The sequence below is a fragment of the Aegilops tauschii genome, chromosome 2 (assembly GCF_002575655.3).
Source record: "Aegilops tauschii subsp. strangulata cultivar AL8/78 chromosome 2, Aet v6.0, whole genome shotgun sequence".
Classification (NCBI taxonomy): Eukaryota; Viridiplantae; Streptophyta; class Magnoliopsida; order Poales; family Poaceae; genus Aegilops; species Aegilops tauschii.
The window spans coordinates 88,653,506-88,677,267 of NC_053036.3; positions in this window are offsets into that span (position 1 = coordinate 88,653,506).

Here is a 23,762-nt window from a genome sequence, read left to right on the forward strand (position 1 = left end):
TTTGACCAAAATTCAAAATAACTGAAATAATTATTTAGTAACACTAATATTCTAGAATAATTAGTTTGACCATTGTTTGACCACAGTTTGACCAGATTTGACCACATTTTTTCCAAAAAAAATTGAAACTATATTTTTCTGTTACTAGTGGCGCACCTAGCAAATGGTGCGCCACTAGTAAGTTTGAAATTTTTTCAATTTTTTCCACTCTAGATCTTAAAAGCCCCGTAACTTTTTTCTGTTAGGTTTTTGAGGATTTTGAAAATGTTTAACGGGGTTCCCCCAGTTAAATTCGGATGTGTAGTGGAACGCAGCAGAAAACAAAAAAAATTCCGACCTACGCACCAGCCCAGGACCACTATGGAGACTGCATACAAGGTTTGATCTTTTTCGTTACCGACTCGTAGCGCAGCGGGAAGTAGAGTCGATGACGATCGGCAGTGCAGATCCCCGCAGCTAGGATTTACAACCTCCCAACCGCGAGGATGTATACCCTCATCTGCTTCTCAGACAGCCCTCCGGGAGGCGGTCGAACAGCCCCCCGGACGGTGTCGCGGACAGCCCTTCGGGAGGACCTTCGAAACTCGAACGGTCACTCGGACAGCCCTTTGGGAGGACCTTCGAAACTCGGACGGTCACACGGACAGCCCTTCGGGAGGCACTCACGAACTAAGACCGAAACTACGATCTCTCTACAGAGTTGCACACATACGGTGTCATCTATCCGGCAGGGCTTCGCCGTCCAGAACTAGTTCCCACCGGAACCCAGACAGCCTTTCGGCTCTACGAAACTATTTCGCTGGGAGGGAGAGAGAAGCCAGATCATGCATGGCACTTGTATGTGAGAAGGGATGATCCTTTAGGCAGCCCCCTCCACCCCTATTTATAGGCCAAGCCCAAGGGTGGCTTCTCCAAGAAGCCAACGGGGGAAATACCAAAAAGGCCCTCAAGGTGGCTTCTCCAAGAAGCCAAGCAAAAAGCACTTTCACTATTCATGACGACATTTTTCAGCGTCCGTTCGAACTGAAAATATTTATGTGGGCTCAGAACATTTCCAGTACCCACTAAAATAATTTTCAACGCGTTCCGAAATAATTTCGGTTTATTGATTTTCATCTGCGAAAAGCAAACAAGAATGCGTTTTCACTATTCATGAAGACAATTTTTCGCGTCCACTAAATCCGAAAATATTTCTGTGGGTCTTAGAATAATTCCAGTACCCACTAAAATGATTTTGGATTCGTTCTGAAACAATTTCAGATTAGTGAATTTCATCTGCGAAAAACAGCCAAAGCGGTACCGGCAGCTCCGAAACATTTTTGGTTTTTATTTCTGAAAATTTCAAAAGGTTTCCAGAATGATTCTGGCACCCGCCAAGAATTATCAGGCATGTGCCGAAACCATTTTGACTTAATGTCATACCCCGAAACAACTTTTTCGGTTTCACTGAAACTCATCTGGTGACCTCTCTCTGCGGTACGATTCCGCTGTCCGAAACTTTTCGGTGTCCGAAACTTTTTCGATGATTTTCTCTCAGACTCCCTGTCTAGTATTCAGCAGATAGATGACCCTTAAGCGTGTGACCCTATAGGTTCGGTGAAGTATAGACATGACCTGGAACCCCTTCCGATCAATGATCAACATCGGAGCCGTGGACACCCATATTGATCCCTATACCCACACGAATGAATATTCGAGTGAACCTCCAGTTGAGGTGAGCTATTCCTGTTGCTTCACGATATATCACAAACACCTGAGGTGAGATTTATTGCATCCCCGTGGGCCAACACTTTCTCCACTATGCAAGTTACCTCGTTACCAGTTTTGTTCTCTTTTCTCGTTTCGTGTTCCGGCATCCCCGTGATCAAATCACAAAGTGTCTGGCCAGACGATGATGGACACCGTAACACCGAATGGGCCCGAGTATATCTCTCCATCGTCGGAGGAGCAAATCCCAATCTCGAGCTATCAAGTTACTTAACATACTTTCCCATGAACCCGTAAGCCGCCGTAATAGCCATCCAGTTACGGATGACGTTTAACAAACCCCAAAGTTCATGAAGCAAGCATGAAGAAACTCGATACTCTCATGGTCTAAGGAATTATGCAAACATTAACTATCTCTGTGTTATAAACCATTAACTTGTGACGAATGTATCTCATAGCATAACATCAATTCGGGTCGATTCAACACAAATGTCCTTCCTGACATTGTGCCCTCAAAGTTGCTTGGCATAGACATGCCCATGATTGGGAAAACATAATCATCATGCAACACTTGAGCTAGTCTTAGAGGCACGACTAGGAATACATTTTACCGTTTATTATTCCACACGTGCATATGGGTTCTCCCCAGAGCCTTTATGGATATACGGGCTCGGGAACCACAGCAGTTATAGCATGGAACATAAACATAATTATGAACAGGGAGATAATCAATAACATTTATTATTGCCTCTAGGGCATATCTCCTACAGACTCCCACTTGCACTAGAGACAATAATCTAGCTTATGCTAATGCACTTCACACATGTGGCACACCGGTGTAAATATGCTTCGCTTGTGGTATAGCCTGATGTCCAACGGATCTGACGACTTCAGTTCCGTGTGTATCTTTGCATGTCCTCGCGTTTTTACGTTTTCACAAAATTCATATTTTGTGTGGACTTGCCTTTGTATGTATGTGAATCACAGGTCGAACCTGGATTCCTCAGACTGAGTTATGGAGCAACTACCTGCAATAGTGTCCCATTGTCAAAAGCCATCTTGGAACTATACTAAGTTCATGAATGAACTATATGATTCAACATCTTCTTTGTCGCTTCTAAAGCGTCAACATACTTAGCCCTTGTTATAGAATTCGCCACAGTAACTAGTTTGAACAAATTCCAACTAACTGTGCCACCACATTGTGTGTTACACAAAACCCTTAATTTAAATCAAAAATCGCATGGAGAAAAGATGAAGACTGTATCGATGTAACATTTTACAACGAACTCTTCATGATCTCTGCTTGCGAGAAAACCATGCCATCAGTACTTACTCTAGTACTCTGTGACATCTTTCACTGTTGTCCCATGATCAGTAATTTGATCACTTTGGTATCCATACTCGCAACACCTTGGGAGTATCGGACATATCTGGTTGTTTTACATACCATGGAATACATGATTAATCCAAACACAAAAGTGTGTGGAATCTGCATCATGTATTTTACTCATCAGTGTTTTGGGACACCGAGTCTTGCAAAAACTCTTTCCATGTGACTTTGGCAAGAATCACTCCTTGGCGTTTTAAATGCTAAAAGGTTTTAGCATCTTTTCAATATGTATTCATTGCTTAGCCCCATTAGGTAAATCTGTCTCCATAGATCATCATGCCTAATATTGAGGCTATTTAGCCTAAGCACTTCATCGAAAAACTATTTTCAAATGAAGTCCTAATTTGTGTCAAGAAATTTATTTCCAATTACCAATGTGCCAAGCACATAAGGTTTTTAGAAATATTATTACGCTCCCACTTACTTTCTTGAATTACAAGCATCTTCGTTACCCATTGATGAAGTCAAAACCCCTTTGACCATTTCATCAAAACACGAAGATTCCAACTCCATTTTGCTCTCTTCTGTCCATTGCTGAAACTCTGAAGTTTGCATACCTACTAGCATCCTCTGGATCGACAAATTACTTTGGACTGTATCATATACAAGTCCTAGCTTTCATTTCCATCAGATGAAAATCCTTTTATCATCCATGTTTCATATCTCATGAGTGAAATATGTATTAATTGCTAGTTCAACCCGAACCGACTTTAAGCATCGCTACGATGAAAACAACCTCATCGTAGTCAACTCTTGAACTTGTTATTTCAACAAGTCGAGCTTTATGGATAAAACATTTTATCCGTATCAGTTTTAAGTTCCATAAATATTCGTTAGACTCTAAGTCTTCCGAAAGGTGTATCAAGGTTTTAATCTTGAATCACTTATATGGAAACTAACTCGGGTTGTATTGGCATTTAGCCAATTCCGGAGTCAGGGCCCATCAACGCTTCCTTGTGTATCGTAGGTATAATGTTGTCTAACAACAATATCTCGTTTGCGCACCTGAGAGGTTTGCACGAGCCTTGCCTACGTGGTTCAGCTGCAAGTTCGACCGAAGTTCATACATTTTATTGTAGAGACTTCCGTATCAGTCGCAGTAGGAAACTCTGGAATTACTTCCAAGGTCTCTTTCCTTTGATCTGATGACGTAGATACTGTTTATCTCGTCGAGTTGCACTATTCTCCCACTCACCTTTTTGAAAGAACCATTCTCTTTAAAAGCACACCGTTTCGTGGCAAAACTATTTGCCTCGGTATAGTGAGGGAGGAATACCCAACATTTTGGTATAACCTACAAAGTAGCACTTGTCTGATTTGGAATAGGTTTGTAACCTTTTACACAAGCCCCATATTCCAAATGTTAAGAAAAGATATAAGATGGTTGGGCGTACCATACCATGGCTTCATTTCAACAGACCCGATGTAGCTCTTTTCAGTGTAAAAGCCGCAGTCTCTAAAGCATCACTTTAAAAGGGATAATGGCAAATTTATTTATGTCATCTTTGACCTTACCATGTCATAAATGGTTTGATTACATCTCCACGGACTTTCTACTTGCAGTGGTGTTCCGGGAGGTGCAAGTTATGAAACCCCTTTCACAACTCATCAGACATTCGCTAAACATGTAACTCAAATATTCCTTTGTGCAATCAAATTGCATAAACATAATTTTCTTGTTACAATAACTTCTACTTCATTTTTGAGAACCTTTCGAATGATTTCAAAAGATCCAGACTTACGTCTCATCAAGTAAATATCCATATATCTACTTGAGTCATTTCTGAAGATAAATAAATCCACCACTAACAACACTTATCGGACTACACACATCAAATGTATGATCACTAATAAGTTTGTTGTTCGTTCCTTATGGCCTGTGAACGGTATTTTAGTCACTTCACTTTTCGGAGGAAAGTTGCAAGTGTCAGATGATTCAAAATCAAAAAGACTTCAAAATCCATCATAATGGAATTTTCCATGCGGGTTTCTCCAATGTGACCAAATGTAGTGCCACACTTGTGTGGTATTCTTTTAGTCTTGCGACATTTAGCGTCACTGTTATGGATGTATCATATTACCCTCAATATTCATAACATACGTCCCATCGATGATGGAAGTATGGCCCTTATGTTATTCATAATACTTAACAACAATTGTTGTTTTTATGAACAACTCTTTTGCAACAAACATTGTGCAATGGGCTAGAGTGTATGAAACTCCAAAATGAATTATGAAAGTAAACCCAGAGGTATTGTATTATTATCAATATTCATAACATACATCTCATTCATAATGAAAGTATGGCCCTTGTGTTATTCATAACATCGAACATAAAAAGTTCTCTTATGAACAACCTTCTTGCAAGATACCTTATGCAATGGGATAGAGTTTGTAAAACTCTAAATGAATTATGAAAATAAATACAGACGACAATACACCGATGGAAGGTATAGTAACATTTACTATGTTCCCTGTGTATACCTTAACCTCATTTCTAGCTAGTCTTTCAGGCCATAGTAGTTCTTACATCGAGTTGCAACAGAATGCAATCGAGCGGGCATTTTTGTGATGAACTCACAATACCCAAGAATTAGTGATTAACATGTTTAACCATAATTCGCAAGAACTATATCTTTGACCAGCCTTCTATACATCAAAAACTTGCATGACATTCATACATGAGCTGGATATTCCACTCTTCTTTCCTTTTGCCTTTATACTTCTAACAGTTTAACTTTTAGTACTTCTCCTACTCTCAGAAGAAGCACCCAACTTAAGAGTGGCATTAGCCCCGGACTTCCTAGGCGTGTAAGTCATACTAACACCCTTTGGACACTTCCTTTCTCTTTAAGTTGTTGTTTTATTCACCTTTCATTATATGACAGGCGTTCTTCTGGATCCCTTTCCCAACAGTCAAATGCATAGTAAACACTTTTACTAATACTTGCAAACAAACATTGCTTTGTTTGTATCTGAAAATAATTTTTAGTTCCATGAATATCATATAACTATCCCAACTTTCGAAGTTTGGGTTTCATGGAAGCAAACATATTCCACTTGACCGTAACAGAATTCTAGCTTTTGGATCGAAGGACGAGAGTCACATGATCCATAGCATTAGCGGGAGGATACAGAAAGCATGCGATAGGACAAAGTCCTTCTCGGCACTTTTGAGGACAATCCTCATATTACGTTACCAATCGTAAAGTTTTAACCAGATATTTAACAGCTATTCAATTTTAATAGGGAAGGTGGAAATGCGAGCCATTATTCTACAACTATTATGCAAGAAACACTTAGACAGTGTTCATAATTAATTGCACTGAGAATTAAACATGTTAATTCAACAGTGCGCTCCCACTCAAATCAATATCTCTCACAATTAATTTGAGTGATACAAGATCCAGACTTCAATTCATCGCCATAGAATCATCATCTCATAACGGGAATTTTAATCGGTAGGCCAACTTGCCGATCACATCTCTATGTGACTCTTGCTCATCTTTCGATGCGTGTGTTCCGAGCTCAGGACGATCCTGCCATGAACGTCAAGACAACCAAGTGATCTTGCTGCGAGGTCTGGCCTCACCAGCCTCACACTTCTCTAATCGTTCGTACCCATGCATCCATGGCGCACCCCGAAAAGATAGGTGCCGTGACGGTGCTACACTTGGGAGAACACTAACTACTTGATATTTTAAGTGAGAGATCACCCTAATAAAAGCGACTACCGCGCAATCAAGAAGGGTGCATCATAAGGGATAAACATCTCAGGCAATTCATAATAGCATGATATGGTATAGCCCTTTCTGACGGAGAAGTATTTCATTTCTTCGTCTTCGGCATTCGCGTCGGTGTTCACCTTCGTGAAGATTGTCACCACCTTGTCGATGCACCAGATAATATTGCTATCTCTATAGCTAACAAAATAATGCATTACAACAAGGTTGACATGCAGGTCATTAAAGTGCAATCATATGGCTCCAGCCATCATGCCGAATCATGACACGCAGGTCATGTTAATCAAATTACATCATATAGTCATCTCATACATAATCGAATTAGTATGAGCACTGCTATACCACATCACATGCACATCCTGCAAAACCAAGTTAGACGCCTCTAATCGGTTTATGCAAAATTTATTTTACGTGGCTTCTAAGGTTTTGACTTAAACCGCAGCTACCAACATTTTATCATCAAGTATGATTATTCAGGTTGCTAGATTAACATCTCGGGGTGTATGAAACACGGGATAATTAAATCCCGAGCCCCATACTAAACTTCGTCATACGCATGACCCCCGTGCAGATCATATCTGCAATGCCCTTTCATCTGCGAATTTCATCTTTTTTTGACTACGGGAGAACCCAAAGAACTGATAGCACTTCCATGATCAATCAGGATCACGGATTGCCAGAACTTTGTCAAATTCCACCATGCTGTCTCAAGATTGAGCAAATGCAAATTCTAGGGAAGCAACAAGAACGTCGGGTAACAGATTTCATCTGTCACCCGCATAAATAATTTTCAGCAATAGATCTCATCCACTCCAAAATTATATTATGCAATACCCATACATCTCTATGTATTCTAGATCGCAACCTCCATCTACGCATAGCACGGCTCATGATGCCACTGTAGGGGAACGCAGCAGAAAACAAAAAAATTCCGACCTACGCACCAGCCCAGGACCACTATGGAGACTGCATACAAGGTTTGATCTTTTTCGTTACCGACTCGTAGCGCAGCGGGAAGTAGAGTCGATGACGATCGGCGGTGCAGATCCCCGCAGCTAGGATTTACAACCTCCCAACCGCGAGGATGTATACCCTCATCTGCTTCTCAGACAGCCCTCCGGGAGGCGGTCGAACAGCCCCTCGGACGGTGTCGCGGACAGCCCTTCGGGAGGACCTTCGAAACTCGAACGGTCACTCGGACAGCCCTTCGGGAGGACCTTCGAAACTCGGACGGTCACACGGACAGCCCTTCGGGAGGCACTCACGAACTAAGACCGAAACTACGATCTCTCTACAGAGTTGCACACATACGGTCTCATCTATCCGGCAGGGCTTCGCCGTCCAGAACTAGTTCCCACCGGAACCCAGACAGCCTTTCGGCTCTACGAAACTATTTCGCTGGGAGGGAGAGAGAAGCCAGATCATGCATGGAACTTGTATGTGAGAAGGGATGATCCTTTAGGCAGCCCCCTCCACCCCTATTTATAGGCCAAGCCCAAGGGTGGCTTCTCCAAGAAGCCAAGGGGGGGAATACCAAAAAGGCCCTCAAGGTGGCTTCTCCAAGAAGCCAAGCAAAAAGCACTTTCACTATTCATGACGACATTTTTCAGCGTCCGTTCAAACTGAAAATATTTATGTGGGCTCAGAACATTTCCAGTACCCACTAAAATAATTTTCAACGCGTTCCGAAATAATTTCGGTTTAGTGATTTTCATCTGCGAAAAGCAAACAAGAATGCATTTTCACTATTCATGAAGACAATTTTTCGCGTCCACTAAATCCGAAAATATTGCTGTGGGTCTTAGAATAATTCCAGTACCCACTAAAATGATTTTGGATTCGTTCTGAAACAATTTCAGTTTAGTGAATTTCATCTGCGAAAAACAGCCAAAGCGGTACCGGCAGCTCCGAAACATTTTTGGTTTTTATTTCTGAAAACTAGTTTCCAGAATGATTCTGGCACCCTCCAAGAATTATCAGGCATGTGCCGAAACCATTTTGACTTAATGTCATACCCCGAAACAACTTTTTCGGTTTCACCGAAACTCATCCGGTGACCTCTCTCTGCGGTATGATTCCGCTGTCCGAAACTTTTCGGTGTCCGAAACTTTTTCGATGATTTTCTCTCAGACTCCCTGTCTAGTATTCAGCAGATAGATGACCCTTAAGCGTGTGACCCTATAGGTTCGGTGAAGTATAGACATGACCTGGAACCCCTTCCGATCAATGATCAACATCGGAGCCGTGGACACCCATATTGATCCCTATACCCACACGAATGAATATTCGAGTGAACCTCCAGTTGAGGTGAGCTATTCCTGTTGCTTCACGATATATCACAAACACCTGAGGTGAGATTTATTGCATCCCCGTGGGCCAACACTTTCTCCACTATGCAAGTTACCTTGTTACCGGTTTTGTTCTCTTTTCTCGTTTCGTGTTCCGGCATCCCCGTGATCAAATCACAAAGTGTCTGGCCAGACGATGATGGACACCGTAACACCGAGTGGGCCCGAGTATATCTCTCCATCGTCGGAGGAGCAAATCCCAATCTCGAGCTATCAAGTTACTTAACATACTTTCCCATGAACCCGTAAGCCGCCGTAATAGCCATCCAGTTACGGATGACGTTTAACAAACCCCAAAGTTCATGAAGCAAGCATGAAGAAACTCGATACTCTCATGGTCTAAGGAATTATGCAAACATTAACTATCTCTGTGTTATAAACCATTAACTTGTGACGAATGTATCTCATAGCATAACATCAATTCGGGTCGATTCAACACAAATGTCCTTCCTGACATTGTGCCCTCAAAGTTGCTTGGCATAGACATGCCCATGATTGGGAAAACATAATCATCATGCAACACTTGAGCTAGTCTTAGAGGCACGACTAGGAATACATTTTATCGTTTATTATTCCACACGTGCATATGGGTTCTCCCCAGAGCCTTTATGGATATACGGGCTCGGGAACCACAGCAGTTATAGCATGGAACATAAACATAATTATGAACAGGGAGATAATCAATAACATTTATTATTGCCTCTAGGGCATATCTCCTACAGGATGTAACTTTTCGAGTAGATGATTTTTCATATAAAAAACTTTTTCATCCGAGTTCGTATGCAAAAGTTATGCCCATTTTACAAATTCCAGAGAGATTTTGCAAATAAAGTCGAAATTCATATTTGTAAATTTTCCCAACAACTAGACCACATATCACATGGGAAACTTATTTTATTTTATTTTTTTGACATTTCCATCATTTTCTTTTGTTTTTTCTAAAACTGAAAAGGCGGTCCAGGGGGGTAGAGTTTGAAAATGGGACTTTTAGTACCGATTCGTGCCATGAACCGGTACTAATGCCTCAAAGCCCATTAGTACCGGTAACCTTTAGTCCCGGTTGGTGCCACCAACCGGGACTAATGGGCATCGCACCCTTTAGTCCCGGTTCGTGGCACCAACCGGGACTAAAGGGCCCAGGTGAACCGGGACTAATGCCTTAGCCGCACGAACCGGGACGAATGCTCACATTAGTCCCGGTTCGTGACTGAACCGGGACTAATGTGAATACTGCCCTGTGACCAAAGCCCTGCTTTCTACTAGTGTACATTTATGAAGATCATTCTGAAATACACTTATAATTTTCCAGAACTAACTTTTAATATAAATTTGAGAGCAACATCTTCCGGATGGAATTAACAAGAAGGCACGTACTACATCCAGCATCATCTTAAGTAGCAACACACAGATATTTAGCTAGTCTTAACTGTTAGGTAGGTGTGTATAGAAAGCGCTCGACTGCAGCATTTTAGTACATCATAGTGGCTAATTTCAGGATATATGAATAGTCTAAACAGAGCAAAGAAAGGGTCACCAAAAGGTTCAGCGACGTGGAGCTTACAAAGTCTTCCACCTTAGTTTATCCTATATTGCCACAGCCTACATGTATTGCTACAGCCTACATGTATTTACTTGCAAGAGTCCTAACCTTGGTATTGAATTGTTGTTACAGCAAAAAAATATGGATATCGAAGAAAAACAAAAGGCAAGTTGCATTCTCTGCCAAAACCCCGGCAATATGACCTGTCGTAGGAATACTTTCAGCAACAACTATGATGTACTACTACTAATTTCAGTAAACAAATAAGATAGATGCAGCAATAACACGATGTGGAGTACTAAGCAAAAGCAAGACCATTGTCAGCGAGAAATAGGAAGTTAACTCTGATGTGCTGCTACAGCCGTCCGTGTGACCTCGTCGTTCTCCACCCCATCCGACCCGGTTTCCTCTGATGGCTGCCCCCGCGCCTATCCATCAGAACAAGACTAATCCACATTCAGAATGGCGTAATAAACACAACAAGACTATCAAATTTTAGTTACAAATCAAGCAAAACTCTCACAAGGTTTACAGAACTGAAAAGTATAATTTCTCCTAGACTACATCTCAGCAATGACAGATTTACTTTCTTTTTTGAGAAAGTGTCAAAAAATTTCAAACATATAGAGAAGTATTAGAAGTCCATGCTCATACATCTTCTTTATCCTGGAACTATTATGCCATCTCCATTAGAAGTTGCTCGAAGAATCTGACGAAAAATAATAGTGCATGTCATAGCCAAGAAATCAAGATCAAGCACAAGTTTTCTATTAGGAATCAGACAAAGAAGAGAACCGTATAAATTTTGAGAGAATATGCATCAGTACTATTAGTGCAGATCATAACTAAGAAACCAAGATGAATATTTTTACTCGAGTTCTATTTTAGGAATCACACCTTTTCGCTCAGAATATCCATGCAAGAGAGCATTGTGAGCTGGCTAGTGGGCCCTGGGACCATCTGTAACTGTGTGTGCGTGTTGCGTAGGAGGAGTATATGCGACGGTTAGTCTCTGAATTCTCTGTCTCGTTCTCTGAACCTCACAAACTCTCCTGTATGGCTTCCTCCACGTATCTTCAATTCCCCATCCCCAAACTCTCCTGTATGGCTGATGAAATAGATGATTCGGGACATTACAAAAATTTAAGAGAGAAGGAAGAGAAACTTATTGGGTGGTTGTACGTCTTCTATCCAGATCAGGCCAAAGCAGGCGGGGCTGTGGACTCAGTCGCGGAAGGCCTCCAGGGCAAGCGAGAAATCTCGAGGTCGGTGTTGAGCAATGACAGGGTGGAGATGTTGCCGTGCTCCATGCGCAGTCACCGGATGAACTCCTCGAACACATCCGCTGCAGCGTGCTGCCGCTCGAAGTTGTCATAGGCAGGAGGAGGTCAGCGATGGCGATAGAGCCACCAGATCGAGAGCGATGGAATTGGGGGAAGGGGCGCGTGGGCCTTGGAGGTGGGACGACGTGCATACGTGGGCTGTTTTATTTTCTTTTTGATTTTTCTTTCGTGCGAGGAGTTTCTTTTTCAAGTACGAGAGGGAGGGGTATCGAACGAGGTGGGGGTATGGAACGAGGCGGGGGGATCGAACAAGGGGGTCGAACCATCACGACGTTCGATCCCCCTTTAATAGTAGAGATATGTTTGATGGTTGGCATGGGTGATGCTATGACAAAAGAAGCTGTTGAGTGGATAGCTGATTAACCCAGTCTCCAACACATGCGGGAAGATAGCATGTCCAATATTTTATTTTTCTATTTAGGCAAAGCTATAACCATTAACTACCATGGGGCATTCAAGATAATGTATCTAATTGCTACTACTCCCTCTGTTCCTAAATATTTGTCTTTTTAGAGATTTCAAATGGACTACCACATACGGATGTATATAGACATATTTAGAGTGTAGATTCACTCATTTTGCTTCGTATGTAGTCATTTGTTGAAATCTTTAGAAAGACAAATATTTAGAAATGGAGGGAGTATTATATAAATATGCAGGTAGGGAACACCAAGGGGGATATGCCAAGCTCTATAGAGTGTTACATGACTGAGCATAGGGTTACAAATCACAAGTGAAGGCCATTTTCAAGATCCTTTCACTCGTAGAAGATGAATGGAAAGCTCTATATCAAGTTTTTTTAACATCATACAACACATTATAACTTGGCTAATAAGATGAAACTATTTTTGCCACTATAGAATATGCATATACCTTTGGCATGCATCTTAAGGAAACTGTTGAGAGGCTTTTGTGGAAGCCATTCTCTTGTAGGCTCTAGTAGGTTTGTGTGGCAGTTTATCGTAGGTAAAGATGCACTTTGCATCACAGCTTGTCAGTTGGAGCTTGTGTGCTGTCTATATCCCTCTAAATAAATGTGGTAAAACCGTAAAATAAGCAATTGTAATCCTAATTATTGAATGATATCAGATACAATTATTGTGACGCTAGTCTGGCTCAAATGATGCAAGTAAACAGCGAAACAACCTAGAGTATGGTGGATGGGTACAAGTAACCAAACACGTTACTATTAGGTCGGACTGTTTCACCAATCCAATCAGAGGAAGTTTTTGCATTTCTAATTTTGTACGTAGAACTGCTCACAGTCAGCTGCCATGTGGCCTCTTGACGTTTAGTAAAGCTCTCGGTATGGGAGTACAGTACATGCCAACAAGTGAGCAAGAAACAACGTGTTTTTCTGTCCTAGGCATGTGAGGCAGAATAACTGGAAGGGTTTCCATATATGGAGGGAACATGAACATTCCGAAAAGAAAAAAACTGTAAACTAACAAAACGTCGTATATTTAGGAGCAGGGGGAGTAGGACTGTAGGAGCCTACTACGGAGGGTACAAACATTCTCCATATTCACCATTGAATTTGAAATGTTTTGCATCCGATTAGAATAAAAAATCGTACGTGATACAAGAGTTGGTTTCGTCAGACTATGAGCTCAATGATTTTTTGAGCCCACATGAGCTCAATGATTCATTGGATGCTCTTTCTTACGGTGCATAGATACGAGCTGGGAATAGAGAATTTTGGCGGCAACACCACCACCACCGCACATGCATGCCCGAGCCAGGTGATGAGGACATAGACCTAGGGTAGGGTAATAGGCCTAACCTATATGTCCTACCTAAGGTCCTTGTCCTAAAAGCAAAGAAGTTCAGGAGCAAATAGAGAGGGCTCAACAAAGATGTCGAGTGTTATCCACTCGACCTACCATTCACTCGAAGATCCCTCCTTATTTAGGTCACTCGACCACTCAACCACTCAACGTGCGGAAGACCTAAAGCCACTCCGCGCAGCAACGGTCGGACATTTACTCATAGACTTAATGATCATTTATAGCACTTTATTATTGACGTTACCTGTAACGCTCTCATTTTATGTACATTGAATCATGTGTAACGGAGGGGAGCTGGGGTCCTGGCACACTCTATATAAGCCACCCCCCTCCTCTAAGACAAGGGTTCAGACCCCCTGTAACACACACGCGCGCATATAATCCAGTCGACCGCCTCCGGGCTCCGAGACGTAGGGCTGTTACTTCCTCCGAGAAGGGCCTGAACTCGTAAAACCTGTGCGTACAGCTTCTCCATAGCTAGGATTTTGCCTCTACATCCCTACCCCCATTCTACTGTCAGACTTAGAACCACGACAGTTGGCGCCCACCGTGGGGCAGGTGTCTTAGCGACTTGTTGGAGAAGTTGCAATTTTTCCGATCCCCATCAGCATGGTTTCAGGCGAAGGATTGACCGAGGGCCGCGAGATCCGTCTCGGCGCGCTCGTGTTCGTCGCCGACGACTCCGCTTGGCTCCAAGAAGCTCCACTCGACGTCGAGGCGCTCCCCGTCCGCGGGGCAACGCACTTTCGCGCGTGCGTCCGCGACGTCCTCCTGCGGCAGCCGTCGACTCAGTATCGGTCGGCTCCGGTGGCGTCTTCACTCCCTGCTGCCCGCCGGCACAAGCGTTCCGGTCGGTCGAGGCTCCAGCGGTGGGTGAGGCACGCGGTGGCTCGCCAATCGGCCACCCCTCAAGTCGCGGCAATCGAGCCCGACGAAATTCTCTACGGCCTGTTCGACCCGTCGACTGGCTCCGTAGAGACTGCGTCCGAGTGCGACAGCAGTGACCCCGCAGCGGAAGTCCTGATGGTCAACGGACCGCGCAGTCCTTCTGGCTTCCCCCGCGAGGATGGTGGCGACGGCGGAGGCGATCCGTCGCGTGCCCACGAGGAGTACCGCCCCGAGCCCCTCTCTTCGCAGCAGAGGGAAGAGGTTCGCCGCCGCAACATGGATGCACTTCACACTCCTATCGTTGGAGAAACCCCCGAGGCCCGGGCCTTGGAGGAGGTGCGCCTGGCCAACTTGGCTGAGCGCACTCGACTGGAGAATCTCCAGCACGCGCTCGACGAGCGTGCTCGGCAGCGGATTACTGAGTCCAGTCGACGACAACTTTTTCCGCCTCCGACTCAGGTATACCGAACTCTGATTTAGAATCTCACAGCTGCAGCCCGAATAGCAGAGTCGATTCAGCCCTCCCAGTCAGAAGCTGGCAGAGGTTTGATGCAGATCAGGGCTTTACTCCGGGCAGCAGGGGAACAAAACACACCAGTATCTCAGTCGCGGAATAGGATCCATAGCAGATCCGTGGTAGCAGACACAATTCAGTCGGCTCACAGCCCAAGATCACCCCCGAGGCGTGAGGGACGTGGAGACCGACGAGATCAGTACAGAAACCGTGAGCAGTATGATCACCGACTCGACCACGATGATCGTCGTCGAGTGCCCACGCCTCCCCCAAGGAGTGGGTCGTACGCGCCTCGGGAACACGATGACAGACGCCCTCACAGCGGTGGGCGAAGGATTCCAGTCGACCCCCGGGAGCCAGGTTTTGACGCGAGATCCATTCTCGTTCAAGGTTTGGTTGACAGGAACAGAGCACACAGAGATGGCCACGATAGAGATTACCCGACCGGCAGCAGGGTGCATGTTTCAGGTCCCGAGTGTTTCAGCAGAGCCATCAGAGCGGCAGTGATTCCTCCCAACTTCAGGTTGGCGACTGGAGTCAGCAAATTCACTGGTGAGTCCAAGCCTGACACTTGGCTTGAGGACTACCGAGTGGCTGTGCAGATTGGTGGCGGCAATGACGAAGTGGCCATGAAGCACCTGCCTCTGATGTTAGAGGGTTCGGCCAGAGCGTGGTTGAATCAGTTAGCACCTGGCAGTATTTACAGCTGGGAAGAGCTTGCCCGAGTGTTTGTCAGAACATTTGAGGGTACATGCAAACGACCAGCGGGGCTAGCTGAGCTACAGTCTTGTGTGCAGAAGTCGAATGAAACTTTGAGAGATTATATCCAGAGGTGGATCACGTTGCACCACACGGTGGAAAATGTGTCTGATCACCAAGCAGTTTGTGCCTTCAAAGAAGGCGTCAAGTATCGAGAATTGAATCTGAAGTTCGGTCGGACCGGAGATATGTCTCTGAGTCGAATGATGGAAATTGCCACCAAGTACGCTAATGGTGAAGAGGAGGATCGGCTCCGGAGTGGCAAGCACAAAACCGTCGCCCACGAAACCGGGGGAGGGAACTCCAGTCGGAAGCAGAAGCGCAAAGCCGAGCTAGCTGCTCCTGGAGAAACCTTAGCCGTGACTCAAGGAAAGTTCAAGGGGAAGCCCAAAGGGCCATGGAACCCCAAGAAAGTAAAAGATCAAGACGGAAATGATGTGTTGGATTTACCATGCCACATTCACATCAAAAAAGATGAGGAGGGTAATCTCATTTACCCGAAACACACCACTCGACAATGTCGGCTCCTAATCCAGCAGTTCCGAGAGAAACAGCCCAAAGAAAAGGAGAAGGAATCGGACAAAGTTGAGGATAAGGAAGAGGACGATGATGGTTACCCCCACGTCAATTCCACTCTGATGATTTTTGCTGATGTTGAGAGCAAGAGTCGACTGAAAGTCATCAACAGAGAAGTGAACATGGTCGCTCCGGCGACGCCGAGTTATCTGAAGTGGTCCCAGACTACCATTACATTCGACCAGTCTGATCACCCAACACACATAGCCACCCCTGGGAGGCAAGCGTTGGTGGTCGACCCAGTCGTCGAAGGCACTCGGTTGACTAAGGTTCTGATGGATGGTGGCAGTGGCCTGAATATACTGTATGCGGAGACCTTGAAAGGGATGGGCATCCTGATGTCCAGACTCAGTGAAAGCAATATGAGTTTCCATGGGGTTATTCCTGGCAAGAAGGCTGAGTCACTCGGCCAGATCGCCTTCGATGTGGTTTTCGATGATTCCAAGAATTACCGCAAAGAAAAGTTGACGTTTGAAGTCGTCGATTTCCAGAGTGTTTATCATGCTATTCTGGGCAGGCCGGCTTATGCACGTTTCATGGCTCGACCATGTTACGTTTACCTTAAATTGAAGATGTTTGGTCCTAAAGGAGTGATTACCATCACTGGCAATCGGAAGAAGGTAGAAGAGTGCTTCCAGAGGGCTCAAAGATCGCTGATGCACAAATGGCAGTTGTGGAATTACAGGAGTATCAAAAAAATGCAGACCCGAGTGATTTGTTGCGAGCTAAGAAGCCTGCCACGGATTTAGCATTTCAGTCGTCTGGTGAAACGAAGCCAATTCATATTCACCCGACCGATCCCAATGCTGCTCCGACTCACATCTCGACAACACTCGACTCCAAATAGGAAGAAGCGCTCATCCAGTTCCTCCGTGAGAACTGGGACATCTTTGCATGGAAACCTTTTGACATGCCGGGTGTTCCCAGGGGGCTGGCTGAGCACCTTTTGCGAGTCGACCCGAAAGTGAAACCGGTCAAAGAACATCTTCGACGGTCCGCCGTGCAGAAGAGAAAAGCAATCGGTGAAGAAGTGGCTCGACTCCTAGCAGCTGAGTTTATCCGAGAGATTTACCACTCCGAGTGGTTAGCCAATGTTGTCATGGTCCCCAAGAAGGACGACTCACTTCGCATGTGCATTGACTTCAAACATATCAATCGGGCCTGCCCGAAAGATCACTTTCTTCTCCCCCGCATCGATCAAATTGTCGACTCGACTGCAGGGTGTGAGCGCTTGTCCTTTTTGGACGCTTATTCCGGGTATCATCAGATCCGACTGTATGGACCCGATGAGATAAAAACAGCTTTCATCACTCCATTTGGGTGCTTTTGTTATGTCACCATGCAATTCGGCCTGAAGAATGCTGGAGCCACATTCATGAGGATGATTCAGAAGTGCTTACTCACTCAAATCAGTCGGAATGTGGAAGCATACACGGATGACATTATGGTCAAGTCACGTAAAGGTTCCGACCTGTTGGCTGACCTTGTTGAAACTTTTGCCAACCTCAGAAGGTATGATATCAAGCTTAATCCATCAAAGTGCACATTTGGAGTTCTGGGCGGAAAATTACTCGGTTACCTCGTTTCCGAACGGGGGATCGATGCTAACCCAGAGAAAGTTGGTGCCATTCTCCGGATGAAGCACCATGTGCGTGTGCACGATGTCCAGAAGCTTACAGGTTGTTTGGCCGCCTTAAGTCGATTCATTTCTCGCCTCGGTGAAAAGGCATTGCCTCTTTACCGACTAATGAAGAAGTCTGACAAGTTCGAGTGGACTCCTGAAGCTGATGCAGCATTTGCAGAGCTCAAAGCCCTACTTTCCACCCAGCTGGTGCTTGCTGCCCCAATCAGCAAAGAGCCTTTACTACTTTACATTGCAGCCACTGGACAAGTTGTCAGTACGGTACTTACGGTCGAGCGGAAAGAAGAAGGAAAAGCCTATAAAGTTCAGCACCCAGTATATTATGTTTCCGAAGTTTTGACTCCATCAAAGCAAAGATATCCACATTATCAGAAGCTTGTTTATGGGATTTATATGACCACGAAGAAGGTTGCACATTATTTCTCTGACCACTCCATTACAGTCGTCAGCGACGCTCCATTATCAGAGATTCTGAACAACAGAGATGCAACTGGTCGAGTGGCAAAGTGGGCGATTGAACTCCTTCCCTTGGATATTAAGTTTGAGGCAAAGAAAGCTATCAAGTCCCAAGCAATAGCAGATTTCCTCGCCGAGTGGATCGAACAGCAACTGCCGACTCAAGTCCACTCGGAACACTGGACCATGTTCTTTGATGGTTCCAAGATGCTGAATGGTTCCGCTGCTGGGGTGGTACTGGTATCCCCCCGAGGAGACAAGCTCAGATATGTTCTCCAGATTCACTTTGATTCCTCCAATAACGAAGCGGAATATGAAGCACTCTTATATGGGTTACGTATGGCCATCTCACTCGGCGTCCGTCGCCTCATGGTCTACGGCGACTCAGATTTGGTAGTCAATCAAGTGATGAAGGAGTGGGACGTCAGAAGCCCAGCTATGACTGGTTACTGCAATGCAGTGAGGAAGTTGGAAAAGAAGTTTGAGGGGTTAGAGCTTCATCATATACCCCGACTGAAAAATCAAGCAGCCGATGATTTGGCAAAGATAGGTTCCAAGAGAGAAGCCATTCCCAGCAACGTGTTTTTAGAACACATTCATACACCTTCAGTTCAAGAAGATCCTTTCACTGAAGAGCCCCCGCAGCCTAAGAGTGCCACAGATCCGACTGAAGTCGAAGTCCCAGCCATGGTCGACCTGATCATGGAGGTTTTGGTCATCAATCCCGACTGGACAATGCCATACATTGCGTATATCCTTAGGAAAGAACTCCCAGAGGATGAAGAAGAGGCTCGACAGATCGTTCGTCGATCCAAAGCCTTCACTGTGATAAGAGGACAACTGTTCAGGGAAAGCGTAACTGGAGTCAGCCAGAAATGCATAACACCAGAAGAAGGTCGAATGAGCCTCAACGACATCCACTCGGGGACCTGTGGTCACCATGCGTCCTCTCGGACCATTGTGGCCAAAGCATACCGAGCTGGATTTTATTGGCCACGAGCAAATGAAATGGCGAAAGACATAGTAGACAAATGTGAAGGCTGTCAGTTTTACTCTAATATGTCCCACAAGCCTGCGTCAGCCCTGAAGACTATTCCACTCGTCTGGCCCTTTGCTGTTTGGGGATTGGATATGGTTGGACCCCTGAGGACTAGTAGGAGCGGCTTCACTCATGTGCTTGTAGCAGTCGACAAGTTTACCAAATGGATTGAAGCCAAGCCTATCAAGAATCTTGAGGCCAGTATTGTCGTCAGTTTCATCTGAGAATTGACATTCAGATATGGAGTTCCGCACAGCATCATCACTGACAACGGGTCGAACTTCGATTCTGATGAGTTCAGAGCCTTCTGTGCTTCCCAAGGCACACGAGTCGACTATGCTTCGGTCGCCCACCCCCAGTCGAATGGACAAGCAGAAAGAGCAAATGGCTTGATTCTCAAAGGACTGAAACCCCGATTGATGCGTGATCTCAAGCACGCAGCAGGTGCCTGGGTCGATGAACTTCCATCAGTTCTTTGGGGATTGAGGAAACTCCCAATCGGTCGACTGGCCGAACTCCATTCTTCTTGGTTTATGGAGCTGAAGCTGTTCTGCCGAGTGACTTACTTCACAATGCACCCCGAGTCGAGATCTTCTCTGAAGATGAAGCAGAACAGGCCCGGCAGGACGCAGTCGATCTCCTAGAGGAGGAAAGAGAGATGGCCTTAATCCGGTCGACCATTTATCGGCAAGCCTTGCGTCGATTCCACGCCAGAAACGTGAGGGGCCGAGCCTTTCAAGAGGGAGACTTGGTTCTTCGAGTGGATCAGCAGAAACCACACAAGCTCGCCCCTGCTTGGGAAGGTCCCTTCATTGTCACCAGAGTTCTCCACAATGGAGCATACCATCTTTACAATGTCGAGCATCAGAAAGACGAGCCACGGGCTTGGAACGCGGAGCTGCTCCACCCCTTTTATACTTGAGTACTCATTCGGATGAGATGTAATAAGAAATACCTTTGTAGTTTGTTTATCAAAGACAAGAGCTTTACAGTCTTCCTAAATGGTTGTTGTTACTTTTGTTTGCGTCTGAAATCCCCCAGTGGGTGACTTTGCCGCGAATCCGTTTCGCCTAAGTTTGAAAAAGCCTACCGAGTGATGAGCAAGCCTCTAACTCGGGGGCTTAGCCGCGAATCCGTTTCGCCTAAGTTTGAAAAATCCTACCGAGTGATGAGCAAGCCTCTCACTCGGGGGCTTAGCTGCAGTCCAGTACTCGCCTAAGTTTAAAAAATCCTACCGAGTGGTGAGCAAGCCTCCCACTCGGAGGCTTAGCTGCAGTCCAGTACTCGCCTAAGTTTGAAAAATCCTACCGAGTGGTGAGCAACCCTCCCACTCGGAGGCTTACCTGCAGTCCAGTACTCGCCTAAGTTTGAAAAATCCTGCCGAGTGGTGAGCAACCCTCCCACTCGGGGGCTTAGCTGCAGTTCAGTACTCGCCTAAGTGTGAAAAATCCTACTGAGTGATGAGCAAGCCTCTCACTTGGGGGCTTAGCCGCGAATCCGTTTCGCCTAAGTTTGAAAAATCCTACCGAGTGATGAGCAAGCCTCTCACTCGGGGGCTTAGCTGCAGTCCAGTACTCGCCTAAGTTTAAAAAATCCTATCGAGTGGTGAGCAAGCCTCCCACTCGGAGGCTTAGCTGCAGTCCAGTACTCGCCTAAGTTTGAAAAATCCTACCGAGTGGTGACAACCCTCCCACTCGGAGGCTTAGCTGCAGTCCAGTACTCGCCTAAGTTTGAAAAATCCTACCGAGTGGTGAGCAACCCTCCCACTCGGGGGCTTAGCTGCAGTTCAGTATTCACCTAAGTGTGAAAAATCCTACCGAGTGGTGAGCAACCCTCCCACTCGGGGGCTTAGCTGCAGTCCAGTACTCGCCTAAGTGTGAAAAATCCTACCGAGTGGTGAGCAACCCTCCCACTCGGGGGCTTAGCTGCAGTCCAGTACTCGCCTAAGTTTGAAAAATCCCACCGAGTGGTGAACAACCCTCCCACTCGGGGGCTTAGCTGCAGTCCAGTACTCGCCTAAGTGAGAAAAATCCCACCGAGTGGTGAGCAACCCTCCCACTCAGGGGCATAGCTGCAGTCCAGTACTCGCCTAAGTTTAAAAAATCCTACCGAGTGGTGAGCAATCCTCCCACTCGGGGGCTTAGCTGCAGTCCAGTACTCGCCTAAGTGTGAAAAAATCCTACCGAGTGGTGAGCAACCCTCCCACTCGGGGGCTTAGCTGCAGTCCAGTACTCTCCTAAGTGTGAAAAATCCTACCGAGTGGTGAGCAACCCTCCCACTCTGGGGCTTAGCTGCAGTCCAGTACTCGCCTAAGTTTGAAAAATCCTACCGAGTGGTGAGCAACCCTCCCACTCGGGGGCTTAGCTGCAGTCCAGTACTCGCCTAAGTGTGAAAAATCCTACCGAGTGGTGAGCAACCCTCCCACTCGGGGGCTTAGCTGTAGTCCAGTACTCGCCTAAGTTTGAAAAATCCTACCGAGTGGTGAGCAACCCTCCCACTCGGGGCTTAGCCGCAGTCCAATACTCGCCTAAGTTTGAAACACATCCTTATCCGCAAGGACGATGAGGTGCAGGTCGACTACAACCTTCTCCTCGGAGCTACGCCACAAATACAACGTATGCTCCATCCTCATCCGCAAAGACGACGAGGTGCAGGTCGACTGCAACCTTCTCCTCAGAACTACACCACAAGTACAACGTACGCTCCATCCTCATCCACAAGGACGATGAGGTGCAGGTCGACTGGAATCTCCTCCTTAGAGTTGCATCTCAAGTTCAAAGATTATTTTGAGTGAAGAATAAAACCCACTCGAAGACAAACGCAAGCATATTTCAAGGTAAACAAAGTTCAGATAAATCCTAAGGTTCCGGGCCGCATATCAAAAGTACTCGAGCATCAAGCCCGAAGAAGTTTAAAGATTACACAATCACTCGGCATTCCGAGGCAAATAAAGGTGGAGCATAATGTTTTTTGGTCACTCGTCGGGAGAAGGACTGGCTGGGTCGCAGAAACTGTCAAGGTCTATGATGTCTGTGATGCGAGTGGCAGCGTCAAGGAAAGTGTCCATAAAGGACTGGAAAGTGTGCCTTTTTGTGTTAGCAACCTTGAGCTCCGCCAGCTTGTCTTCTTTGACATCCTTGCAGTGCACTCGGACCAGAGACAAGGCGACATCAGCACCGCAGCGAGTAGACGACTTTTTCCATTCTTGCACTCGGTTAGGTATTTGGTTCAGTCGAGCCATCAGAGACTCGAGGTCTTGAGATAGTTCCGCCTGAGGCCAGAGTTCAGCATCAACCCGAGTCATCGCCGCCTTCAGGCGGGCAAGATAAGCAACCGCGCTGTCCATGCAAGATTCCAATCGCAGCACATTCATTGCGACGTCATCTTTGACTGGGCAATTTATGGGGTCGAGACCTGTCTAGACCCGCCCAGTTTCCGCTTCAAAATCTTGGCAAAGCTCTGCACAGTTCAGTAAATGGTGAGTCGACGATATGATCGGGCTTGACAGTCGACCGCAATAAGTCAGTCAATCATCAGTACCTTCAAGTTTTAGGGCCAGCTTTGCAGCAAGCTGGCCCAGATAAGACTCCAACTCGCCCTTCCTGGCCTTGAGGCTCCCAAGCTCGTTTGTCAGCTTGTCCTTGTCTTTCTTCAGTCGCTCGACCTCCTGATTGGCATCAGAAACAGCAGCCTTCAGTTTGGAGTTCTCTTCTTCTAACTTGCCAACTGAAGCAAGCTTCTTGTCAACAAGCGCCGTCTTCTCTCGCGCTTCCTTCTGTGCAGCAGCAAGATCCTAATCCTTCTTCTCCAAAGCCTGCTTCATTTTCTCTAAAGAAATAACATTCTTCAGACGGGCTTGGAGTTGACGGTTTTCACTACATACATCTGCTCGAGTGGAGTCACTCGGTTCAAAAAATGGAAAGGAAAAGTGCCAGCAGTGAGATAGACAGTTGATGATTGGTTACCTCCCATGGCAGCTACTTCATCACGAGCAGTCTTGAGATTCTTCTTGGCCAATTCCAAATCA